The sequence below is a fragment of the Hemicordylus capensis genome, chromosome 9, assembly GCF_027244095.1.
Source record: "Hemicordylus capensis ecotype Gifberg chromosome 9, rHemCap1.1.pri, whole genome shotgun sequence".
In the NCBI taxonomy this organism is placed as follows: Eukaryota; Metazoa; Chordata; class Lepidosauria; order Squamata; family Cordylidae; genus Hemicordylus; species Hemicordylus capensis.
Genome location: NC_069665.1, coordinates 25,550,664 through 25,563,070, shown reverse-complemented (window position 1 = coordinate 25,563,070; position 12,407 = coordinate 25,550,664). Strand labels below are relative to the sequence as shown.

The following is a 12,407-nucleotide window of genomic DNA, read 5'->3' as shown; positions in this document are numbered from 1 at the left end:
TCCTAGAAGTCCCATGAAGTCCTAGAAGTCCCATGGAAGTCCTAGAAGTCCTAGACAAAGGGGACGAGGTCTCCATATCCATCCTAGGTCCTAGACTAAGGGGACGAGGTCCGAGACGAAGGGGATGAGGTCGACGAAGGGGACGAGGACCTCTCTAGAGGTTCTAGACGAAGTCCTAGACATCCTAGAGGTCCTAGAAGTCTTCTAGAAGTCCTAGAAGTCCCATGGAGCCATCATAACCAGTGTTCCCTGCAACAGGAAGTCCTAGATGTGGCTGACTACAACTCCTATCATCTTCAGCTAGAATGGCCTTTGCCTGGGGATTGTGGGAGCTGTAGTCAACCACATCTGATCATAACTAGTAGCTGTTGCTTGCAACGCCTTTGCCCAGTTCCCCGTCAAGGCCGGCTGAGCTTGTGGCCATCACCGATTCCTACGGATCCTGTAAATAAGTTGGGGATTATGCACTTCTTTTCTCTGTTCTGAACCTGCTTCTTCGCAAACATTCAAGAGATAATGACACACATCTCCTTGTGTTAACTCCCGGTCGCACACAGCAGTCCCATGGAGGAGAGAAGGCAAGCGGCAACACACATTCAGTCGGATTTGTTTTTAAAGCCTTTGCATAACTCCCCAGTATGGAAATTGGAAGTCGAGCTGTGTGGCAAAGACTGCGGGTCAACTGTGTTAATTTATGGCTCCTGCTAGAGACAGGCTACATTTTAACATCCGGATGCAAAGCACAACTGTCTACCATGGTAAGCAGTGGCTGTATGAATAACTGGATGGGAAACTTTATGCCTGGTCACACCACAAGCAACTGGCTTCTCTCATGCAATGCAGGCCACGGCAGCCAGGACTTCATTAAAATCCGAGGCGCTTTGGTAGACGTGGAGACGGAGCTTTGCTCACAGTTCACATCTGCTGGTAATGACAGCGGGCAGAATCTGTTTCTCTCCACTAAAGACCAAGTACACGGCGCAGTGCAGTTAATCAATAAGATAATGGAATGAATCAATAGCAAAGATTTTTAAAAGGTCTTAATTAAAGAAACACTTGCAGATACAAACGATGTCTTCAATCTATTGATGGTCCCGGGGTGAGGGGTTAAACACAAACAAAAACCCATCAACTTTCTTTCGCCGGCCTGTATTTTGCTCAACAATTCAGTTGCTTTTGGGCTCCCAGAGTTAGCCAGCTAATCAATGCCATCACCCTGTCCACCTCGGGAAGCGTTCTGTCCAGATATTCTAAAAACGTGCGACTTTAGAAGAAGACGTCACAGGAGCATGGTGCACAGAAATATGTCTGCACTGGATGTGATTTGCTTTCTTGGACAGATTGCTCGATTACCTGGTACCAGATCAAATTAGCTGAACAGGCTCTTCTCAGCAGCAAGATGCAGATTCAGAATAATTAAAGAACGCCTAAATTGATGGTTCCCATTAATGCAAAAGAAGCCTCCAGTGGGTCCTCCAAGCAAACGGTAAGTCAATATTTTTGATTCTCCCCACGGTTCTGCACCAGACACTGCTTTAAAGAGACATCAATCTGTGATGTCAGCATTTATCTAACGAACCTTTAAAAATCAATGTCCAAAATGGCCCATTACATGGATACATCCTATTTGTACATTTTCCAAGAGAGGCTGAGCAAAACTAGAAGTTAACCTCATAACTGCACCTGGATACTGGGCGGTATTCAGAGAACCACACGAGGTTCCAGAGTGAACACAGGAAGCTGCCGAATTCAGAGGCGGGCGATTTGTCTGTCTAGCTCAGAACTCCGGCTGGCAGAAGATCTCTGAGGTTTCAGATGGGCATCTTTCCCAGTCTTATCTGGAGGGATTGAACCAGGCACCTTCTAATCATAAACCATGTGCTCTACCACTCAGCTACAGCCCCTTTCCTTAAATTAGGGCTGCACAACTTTGGCCCACCTGCAGATGTTGACCATAATTCCCAACGATTCCCAACTATTCCCAACCATAATTCCCAACTATTCCCAACCATAATTCCCAACTATTCCCATAATTCCCAACTATTGACCACTGTGGCTGGGGATTATGGGAGTTGTCGTTCAAAAACAGCTGGAGGGTCAAAGCTGTGCAAGCTCTACCTTCTAAAGAAGTGACTACCCCACAGGAACTGCTAGCATCAAAACTCAGAATCTTCGGTTTACTAAATAGGCACTTTAACCAAGAAGGTCACTGTCCCAATGAATCTAGATAGATTTAAGTTTTAGTTTCTAAACAAACCCAGCCCACTTATCATTGCTTCCTGTAACAGCAGGGACTCCCAAGTGCTGTTGACTAAAGGTAAAGTGTGCTGTCAAGTCGATTTTGACTCCTGGTGGCCACAGAGCCCTGTGGGTTTCTTTGGCAGAATACAGGAAGGGTTTGCCATTGCCTCCTCTCTCGCAGTCTGATATGATGCCTTTCAGCATCTTCCTATATCGCTGCTGCCCAATATAGTACCAGCAGGGATTCGAACCGGCAACATTCTGCATGTTAGTCAAGCATTTCCCCGCTGCACCACTTAAGGTGGACTGTTGACTACAACTCCCATAATCCCCAGCCAAAGGCCACTGCAACTGGGGTTGATGAGAGTTGTAGTCAACATCTGGGTATCCCTGTTACAGGGAGCTCTGCCACCTATGTTATCTCACACAGCAGTTTTGTAGCTGAAGGACATTTCCAAAGCAGTTTATACTAGACACAGCCTGTTCAAAAATCCCATTAAGTGCGTACAGTCCCCTGGATGTACCCACAGCACCTCTCTGGATCCTAACTTATGAGCCATTGCTGGCCAACTTATGGTATGAACAACAGTCATGTGTAGTACACCTGGACTGGTACAGACAGTCCCTGCCTGTCTTTCAGACACAGTTACTAGTACTGGCAACCACCCCTCTCCAGCCTGATTGACAAATCGGCTTGGCAAACAGAGTCCCCCAATTATCAGGACATAGTTAATTCCCTCCTCCCCCATCCAATCCAGGAGTTTGGCTCAGAAGCAGCCCAAGCACAAATAGCTCCATCACATGCAGTTTCTAGGGAACTTGGCCTCCATACTACGGATTTGGGAGTCTTGGGGAAATTACATTTCCCTGGCTCCCTGGTGACTGTGAGCCTGACTTTGAATTACTGACAGTGCCAAAGAGTGGGGCAAACTGGCTCGAAATATACATATTATGAATGAAAGGCGGGCATTACTAGTGAGTATGATGAGAAGAAGACGTGTGTATACCACAACAGGGGACTACAAACATCAGTGTCTTGGCTGTTTCTGCCTCCTCTCCAGCTTAACAGAAGAGACCAGAAACACACAACCATGAGTAGATACCACAGCATGGACAAAAGTGGCACATACAGGATGTGACTGAGGGCACATCTGCCATACAGGTTGGACCACCACTGCTCTTAGCGGAAGATTAACCGTTGCAGGGAATCAAGATGCTTCCAATTATCGTACGCTTTCCTCAACGCCCTGTTAGACATGCGGAGTTTGTTTCTTGACAGCCTCTCGGCAATACACTTGACAGTTGTGTTCTTTCGTCTTTCTTGGCGATTCAGTAGGGAAGCCCACTTAAGTTTCCTCCAACTTGCGGATGCTTCCAAATCCTCCCCCCAGCTTCTTTTTTAATCTCTTGTTAGCATTTACACTCCGCTCAGCCTCACTTTCTGTCGGCGCGATTCCATGAAACAGATGTCTTTGACACAATGTCAGCTGAGAGGAAAAGGTCTGGGTTTGCTTCCTTCCTGCTTTTGTAATAAACGGGCCTGTATGATTGCCATGGAGCTGGGGTTCTTCGAGCTTATAACTAGAGGTGACAGGTATTCCAGTAAGGGCTCTAGCAGATGGGCTGTCTTGTAAACTCGCTTTATTCACAAGGACTCCCTCTCTAATATTTGGGCCAGAGTGTTGACTCTTGTTGCCGGCATGCAACTGCTTGGCGTGCCTTAGACAGTTCAAAGAAATGATGGGCAGTTGAATTAATTGGGCTAGACGGCTCACCGGCTTGATTGGGGAAAGGTTGTCCAAGAGAGCCAATTGCCAGACTTTGGTCCAATTAAGAGAGTCTTCTCCAAACTTTCAGTGGCCAAAGGATGCTCAATTGCTGAATTTTAAAAAGGCAAGAACATTTCAACACTTGAAAAGGGTTACTTTGAGAATGTGTTGGAAGTAGAAACATAGGAAGTTGCCTTCTACTGAGTCAGACCATTGGTCCATCTAGCTCAGTGGACCATCTGGGCAGGCACAAAGAGAAAGATGCCTCCATGTCCAAAGAGGAGGCAACCAAGACAGGAGTCGGAAGGCCACAGTTCCATTGGAACGTAGGAAGCTGCCTTCTACCAATGGTTCAGACTATGGTTCCATCTAGCTCAGCATTGACTACACCAGGGGTTCTCAACGTTGGGTCCCCAGATGTTTTTGGACTTCAACTCCCATAATCCCCAGCCACAGTGGCCTTTGGTTGGGGATTATGGGAGCTGAAGTCCAATAACATCTGGGGACCCAACGTTGAAAATCCCTGGTCTACACAGACTGGCAGCAGCCTTTCCAAGGTTGCAAGCAGGAATCTCTCTCAGTCCGATATGGAGATGCAGGGAACCCGTGATCTTTTGCATGCAAGTGCAAGGTCGAGAGTGGCCCCATCCCCTAAGGCAGGGCTGCTCAACCTTGGCCCTCCTGCAGATGTTGGTTTACAAGTCCCATAACCCCTGGCTATTGGCCACTGTGCTGGGGATTATGGGAGTTGAAGTTCAAAAACAGCTGAGTGGCCTAAGTTGAGCAGACCTGCCCTAAGGGGAATCTCTTACAGTGCTCACACATGTAGTCTCCCATCCAAATGCAAACCAGGGCAGACCCTGCTTAGCAAAGGGGACCATTCCTGCTTGCTACCACAAGGCCAGCTCTCCTCCCTCCCTTTGACACTGCAGGGAATGTTGCTGTGGCCACCAAGCCACGGGTGCTCCAGAACTGCAAATAAATGGACTGTAAGGTTGCTAAGATAGTGAGACCACCATGATGCTGCCAGGACACTCCAGATGGCCCATGGGATGTTAAGAAATGCCTGAGGATGAGATACACTGGCTTGGATTAGGAGCACAAGTTTCAAGCATGAGCAAGCAATGGAAGAAGTGGGCCGATTGTGACAGGTATAATCATTACAGACTTTGGTGCCATCACTAGCTTCTGCTTTGCATGTGGAAGGCCCCGTGTTCTATCCCTGGCAGCATCACCAGGTAGGGCTGAGAGGGATTCCTGCCTGTAACCTTGCAGAGCCACTGCCAGTAATTTTAGCAGTGCTGAGCTGGATGGACCAATGGTCTGACTCAGCACAAGGCAGCTTCCTATGTTCCTATGTACTCAAGATGTATCAGGATGTATGTGTGGCCTGCTGTTTTTGGAAAAATCCTATGTTTGCATACTTGCATGTACAATAATGCCATATACACATTCGAGTGAACGTGTGTAGGTCAAGGTCACACTCCTGCCCTCTCCTCTACTTATATTCACTCACCCATATAGTGTGAAGGTTGAGATAATGGCCACATTTGCACGGAACACGGAACCACAGTTGAATGTGCCAGAGGTTCCACTGGCATTAATGTCAGAATGCAGGGAAATACGGTTTGGCACGGGGACGAAATCGAGGTTCAGATTTGGAACTCCAATCTGAACCCTTGAGTTGTAGTGGGTTTCGTCACCACAACCCGAGGTTGAACGCAGCCTGCGTTTCGTCCAAAATCGGAATCGCAGGCTGGTGGCCCTGGAACTGGAGTTGAGGGAGGAAGCTCAACTCTGGAGTGATTGGCTGTGCAGGCTGTCCTTCATGGAAGCCTGCACAGCCTGTTACCCCTCTTCTCTGCAGTCTTGCTGACTGCAGAGAGGATGCTCTCCCTGTCGTCTGAATGCGGACAGGAGAGTGGGGGGAGGGGGAAGCAGAACCGCGGGTCCATTGAGGCCATGGTTCTATGTTACGTGTGAATGCAGACACAGAATCTACTTGCATTTCCTTCCTTCCTTTAAAACAAAAGAGAGAGAAAACCCTACCCCCAAAACATGTTGGTATCACCAACGGGCTCAGCCTACCTCAGGCTGGGATGAAAGTCATTTGTGGGTCCTGACCCATCTGTTCGGGGCCAGTGCCCTAGACAGATTCAGTACATGGACTATGTACCTGGAAAGTAACTGTCCTGAGCCATTTTGGAAGGGCGGTATATAAATCAAATAAATAAAATATATAATAAAGTGTGTGATGGATGCAGTACAAGATTGATAGCAAGAAACACAAGCAGCATCTGAATAATATTTGGGTGGAATTGGCTGACGGCAGAGATAAGGCACGAAAGACATCCATCAATAGCTGTAACGGAGTTGTCTACAGCTCCTGTACAATAAGAATTTGAGTACATATCAATAGAGCAATTCTTATGGTGAGCAATAATAATGATGAAAATCAATGTCATAAAACCAAAAAAAAAAAGTTAGCACTGAGAATGAACTCTGTGCAGTTGAGATGGTTCTGTGCAAAAAGCAGCTCTTCCGTAGCTTTTGAATCTAAGGTCGCTTAGATTCAGGCTGACAAAGTAGAGAGAAATCGACACAGCAGTCCAATTAGAGGGATCTAAAAGGTTTGCTTAGCTAGCTGGAGACATTGCATTCCAAATATTTCTGTATACACACACAGAGGTGCACCTAGGTAGTTTTGGAGCTTGGACTTAAAGGCCTTTGGAGGCACCCCTGCCCCCGCAAGTTAAGTACCATCCTCCTACACACACACACACACACACACACACACACACACACCATACATTGTGACACATGCAGTATTTTTAACAGGTGGGTTCTTGAGGGCACAGACAGCAGCAGAATTCACAAGAATGTAAGAATATAAAATAGGTGTGTTTATGCAAATATGCATTAGCAGAAACATTTCAACATGCAACTTAACATATTTCCACCCCACTTATTTCTTTCCTCACTCCCCCACCTTTGTCTTGAAAGCATGCTCAGCGGTCACGAGGTCACACTCCGTGGTGCAGGGACCACACCGTCCGGGACAGACTAAAGAGGATTGGGGGGGGGGGCAGGGTGTGTGGAGGCCCTGGACTTCGACCCGGAAGTCCAGGGGTAAGAGCACCTCTGCACGCACACACAAACATAGGAAGCTGCCTTATACTGAGTCAGACCCTTGGTCCATACAGATATTTATATACCGCTTTTCAACAAAAAGTTTCCAAAGCAGTTCACAGAGATAGCAATAAATAAAATGGCTCTCTATCCCCAAAGAGCTCACAGTCATAAAAAAAGATAATCTCGTGGAGGACTGCACAATTTCAGCCCCCTTGCAGATGCTGGACTACAGTTCCCATAATCCCTAAGAATCCCTAACAGATATTCCCATATGTCATTTACTACAACTCCCAGTATCCACAGCTGCAATGGTCTTTGGCTAGGGATTATGGGAGTTGTAGTCCACAATATCTGGGAATTCCTGTTAGAAGGAAGGCACTGATTTCAGCAGGGAGTGCATTCCAGAGTCCAGAGCTGTAGTCCAAAAACAGCTAGAGAGCCGACATGGTGCAGCCCTGGTCTACACTGACCGGCAGCAGCTCTCTGAGGTTTCAGATATGGGTTTTTCCCAGCCCTACCTGGAGATGCTGCCTGGGGATTGAACTTGGGACCTTCTGCATGCAAAACAGATGCTCTGCCACTAAGATACACCATGTCCCTTGTTTTCAGAATTAAAATTTCAGGCTTACCAATAGGGATGTGCACAAAACGGATTTGGCATTTGGTTTCGAGCTCGGAACAAAACGCATATGGCCAAAGTGTTTCATCAAAACAGCAGACGACTCGGTTGTTCTGGTGGAACAAAATTCGAAACGTTCCAAGTGTTTCGACCATAAGGAACAATGGGGAAACACAAAACACCCCATTGTTCCCCATGGGCAGCTCCAAGAGACACCAATGTCTGTTGGTTGGTAGGGCATGATGGGCACTACCTACCACCCAACCCACAAAAGGAATGGGCAAGCAGGAGATTTTTAACACTTTTTTTTTTAACATTTAAGGAAGAACAGCAGATAATTCATAACCACAGCAGTGAACCTCATCTATGGGCTTCCAAATGCCATAATTTCATTATCCTTTATTTCCGGCAGTTTGCCAGTGCCACAGCACCCTAACACGCTCTGGCCACAGCTTGGGCTCTCCATGCCCTAACTCTGCACAACTCCGCCCCCCGATTTTCCCATCATCCTCAGCCACTGTGGCCAATAGTCAGGGATTGTGGGAATTGTGGTCCAACATCTGCAGGATGGTTGAAGCTGAGTTGAACTAGCAGGGTTATTATGAAGATAAACCAGCGCAGAATCATACTGTATGTGGCAAGCTAAATAAAGAGAGGGCCGTGGAACTGAATAAATAATCATAAAAATGCAGGGGACGCATCGTCTTGGGATCCTTCTTTGCGACTCTGACCTGCATTTAAAAGCAAGCAGGAGCTGCTTAGCCTTTTGAACACCTGAAGTTGACTCCCCTGTTTGCATTGTGCCAAAAGAACTATTGAAAGTAAACAAGGAGCTTTGGTGAATTATTTAGCATACAAATAAAGCAGAAAAGCTGGCTAAGTAGGCCACTGCGCACTAACTTGGATTGAAATATTCATCTGTAAATAACTCTTCAATCTGCTGCTTTCACGTACAAATACTACATGGAACATTAGCCACAACTAGCTTCCAGGGATATTCAGGCTCGCAGGAGAGCAATTTTTACGTCTGCTGGCATCTGTGGGTAGTGATATGGACTGAGTCGTAATATAACCAACATAAAATTTATGGGAACACTCAGAGCAATAGCAACACACCGTCAGGCAGCTGGTGGGTTGATGCGTAGCACATGCGGGTTTTATATGTGCCGCGTAAACTAACCTTTGCAATAAAGATTTAGCAGGTTTATTAGTTTAGGAAATCGCTATAATTAAGGATAATTCATAATGGGCGCTTATCCACTCGACGGCAATCGCAACCTTAATTTGGATTCCGTTTCTCAGAGCCATAAATAAGTGCGTTGCTATCTTCGGCACAGATGTGGCATTCAACCTGTTCAAGTCGGTTGGGTTTTGCTTGTGTTTTAATCAAAAGAATTAGGAGATAAAGCCAATAAAATGCAGTGTGCTTGAAACGAATTAGCAAGGAAAATGCAAAGTAGAAGTTTGGAAAACTCCATTAAAAAAAAGAAAAGAAGTGCCACGTCTCCCGGGCGGATTGCAAAATATGTATCTGAACGTCGCGGAAAGGATACTTACCATACGTTTTCCAGTCTGGAGACAAGGGACATCTATGGATGGCCCAGCATAATTAACGAAGGGAAAAAGAAATACGATTTTGACCTTTGTGTGTTATTTCTGTTCCGCAGTGTCGGTAATTGGAGGTTTGACCTTTCCGAGTACATGGTGACTTGGTTACATTCTTGTGTCTTCCAGATTCTGTGTGCACAAAGGACAGTCCCAGTCCTAACTCATGTGTAGGGCATTGGGGGTTGTATTCTGTACTCAATCTCCCCATCCCAAATTCAGATTCTAGGATACCCCTGCTCTGTAAACCATGAAAATCCACAATGGATTCTTATACAACAAGTTATGTGATCTGTGAACCAATATTATTGGTAGTAGTAGTAGCAGCAGACATATTTACACAACACTTTTCAACAAGTTTACATATTTTAAAAAAACAGAATATGATGGCTCCCTGTCTCCATTGGGCCCCCAATCTAAAAAGAAATACAAAGCAAACACTAGCAACAGACACTGGAAAGATGTTGTGCTATGGCTATATATGGCCTTTTGCAATTCCCCTGATAAATATTAGGGTCAACCCTTAAAAGGTGCCTCTTTGCCCAGTTATCAGGGGTTGTTAATAGATCAGCATCAGAAATGGGTAACCAACATGATCAAGCGGTCAGAACACCTTTCCCACGTAGGAAGGCTAAAGCAAAACTGAAAACTTCTTACTGAAAAGCAGGAAATAAATAATTGTTCTAAAGAAAAGAAATACAGTTGGGGGGCTTTTTCGTGTAGAAAAAAGATGGTGAAGGAGGAACATGGTAAAGATTTATACAAGTGATGAAACGTATGACCAGGAGATTTAGGATTGACAAAAGGAAGTCCTTCTTCACACACCGCATGATTAATCTATGGAATTCTCTGCTGTGGGATGTGGTGATGGCCACCAGCTTGGATGGCTTCAAAGGGGGCTCAGACAAATTTATGGAGGACAGGTTTATCAGTAGTTACTAGTCTTGATGGCTATAGGAAGCCTATAGCCATCAAGCCAAAGATGAGGCCTCCAGGCTCTGAGGCCTCTAAATACCAATTGCAGGGGAGCAACAGCAGGAGAGAAGGGAGTACCTTTATTGCTTGACTGTAGGGTTACCAGCAACATCTGGTGGCCTACTGTAGGGAACAGGATACCGGACTAGATAAGTCTCAGACCTGATCCAGTAGGGCTGTTCTTATGTTCTTAACTGCACATGGCATGTAGGAGATGTATACATCTCTCTCTCTCTATAAATTCTCTTATCTCATATGTTACCCCTGCTAACTTAGCAAAGAGGCACCTTTTAATGTGGTAATTCTCTTTATTTAGCAGGGGGAGAGTAATTGGCCCTATCCACCCTCATCACAGTACCTCCAGTGACTCTTGCTGGTGTCTATCTTATGTTTCTTTTTAGACTGTGAGCCCTTTTGGGTCAGGGAACCATCTTATTTATTTATTTCTCTGTGTAAAATGCCCTGAGCTATTTTTGGAAGGGCAGTATAGAAATCAAATAAATCAAATCAAATCAATATGGTAGAATTTGCGTCATCCAAAGGAATTGTTGAGCATCAAATTCAGAAGAGACAGAAGAAAGCACTCACAGCCACAAAATGTCGTGGCATCCATTGACTCGAAGGGTTATTTGATTTCTCTTCCATGTGTTTATTTATCTTTGGCTATTAGTTGCGATGGCTGTATGGGGACCTTCATATCTCGCGATGCTATGGAATTGTCAAGAAGCATTCATGGGAGTGCAAAAGGGCAAACCTTTCTGCTCTAGGGATGCAATGGAACTTGGTAGGATTCTTTTCCACAATCTGAGACCAGAACTGTGCTTGTCTGCAAAGTGTAGCCACGAGGCATCAAGGGTTCCCTGCTTTGTTCAATCATCAGCTGTTTAATTTAGATTTACAAGTGGGGACCTCTATTAGTTTGGGGGAGGGAATGACTCTGTTTTATTTGTTTCATTTATATCCTACCTTTGTTCTATCACAGAATTCAAGGAAGCACACAATGAGGTCATTCACACAATCAAAAACTGAGGCCATTCACATGGGCATGAAAAAACGGGCTAAGGTGAGGCTCCCAGCTTGCTTCCACACAACTGAAAATTGGGAGCACACACAGCTCCTAAGATGGAAGGGCTGTTATATTCATGGTTGGGTTGGGTTGGCTAGGCCTGGCCAGTGCTTGGATGGGTAACTGCCCGGAAACCCTGTGAGGTCATTCACACAATCAAAAACGTGTTCTGCCTGGGTTTAGGAGCTGTGTATGTTCCCAATTTTCAGTTGTGTGGAAGCAAGGTAGGAGGGAAACCTGGGTAGAAGTGATTGTGTGGAAGAAAGGTAGGAGGAAAACCTGGGTAGCGTTTCCTCCTACCTTGCTTTCACACAATCATTTCTACCCAGGTTTCCCTCTTACCTTGCTTCCCCACAACTGAAAATTGGGAGCATACACAGCACCTAAACCCAGGTAGAACACGTTTTTGATTCTGTGAGGTGTGAATGACCTCACAGGGTTTCCGGGCAGTCACCTATCCAAGCACTGGCCAGGCCTAGCCAACCCAACCCAACCATGAATATAACAGCCTTTCCATCTTGATTGTTGCCAACAATAGGTAATGAGAGATATACTGCCTCTGAATATGGAAGTTTTATTTAGGTTTCATGGCTAATAACTACGAGTTGACTATAAATTAGACTAACCTATTTCGTAACACCATCTGATCGTTTGATACACCTGTCATGGAGCAGCTTTTAAAAGTTCTCGAAGGCAGATACTTTATTTACGGCCAATGGCCAAAACAAAACAACACAAACAATAAACATTATCCCAGCGTTCAACATTAACTTAATCATTAACTTCAGCATCAATCAATGAACTACGAATTCTAGTTCTTGAAATCACTAAGGAAATCGCCTGATTTCTCAAATCCCTAATAAACCCTCAAAAACAAAAGTCAAATTAACAAAGGGGGAAACATGAAACTCTGAGTTCATCAGCTAGGTCCAAGCATCTGCAGCTCCAAAGATAATTCATTTCCCCATCCTTTCACTTAACAATTGTTAGCTGTTTTTAT

The 12,407-nt window shown here is 45.4% G+C and overlaps 1 protein-coding gene across 4 annotated transcripts in view; it reads right to left on the bottom strand.

Annotated features, from left to right (window-relative positions):
• Window positions 1–12,407, bottom strand: part of FTO (FTO alpha-ketoglutarate dependent dioxygenase) — a 242,422-nt gene that overhangs the window by 28,125 nt on the left and 201,890 nt on the right. The gene's annotated exons all lie outside the window — the stretch shown is intronic.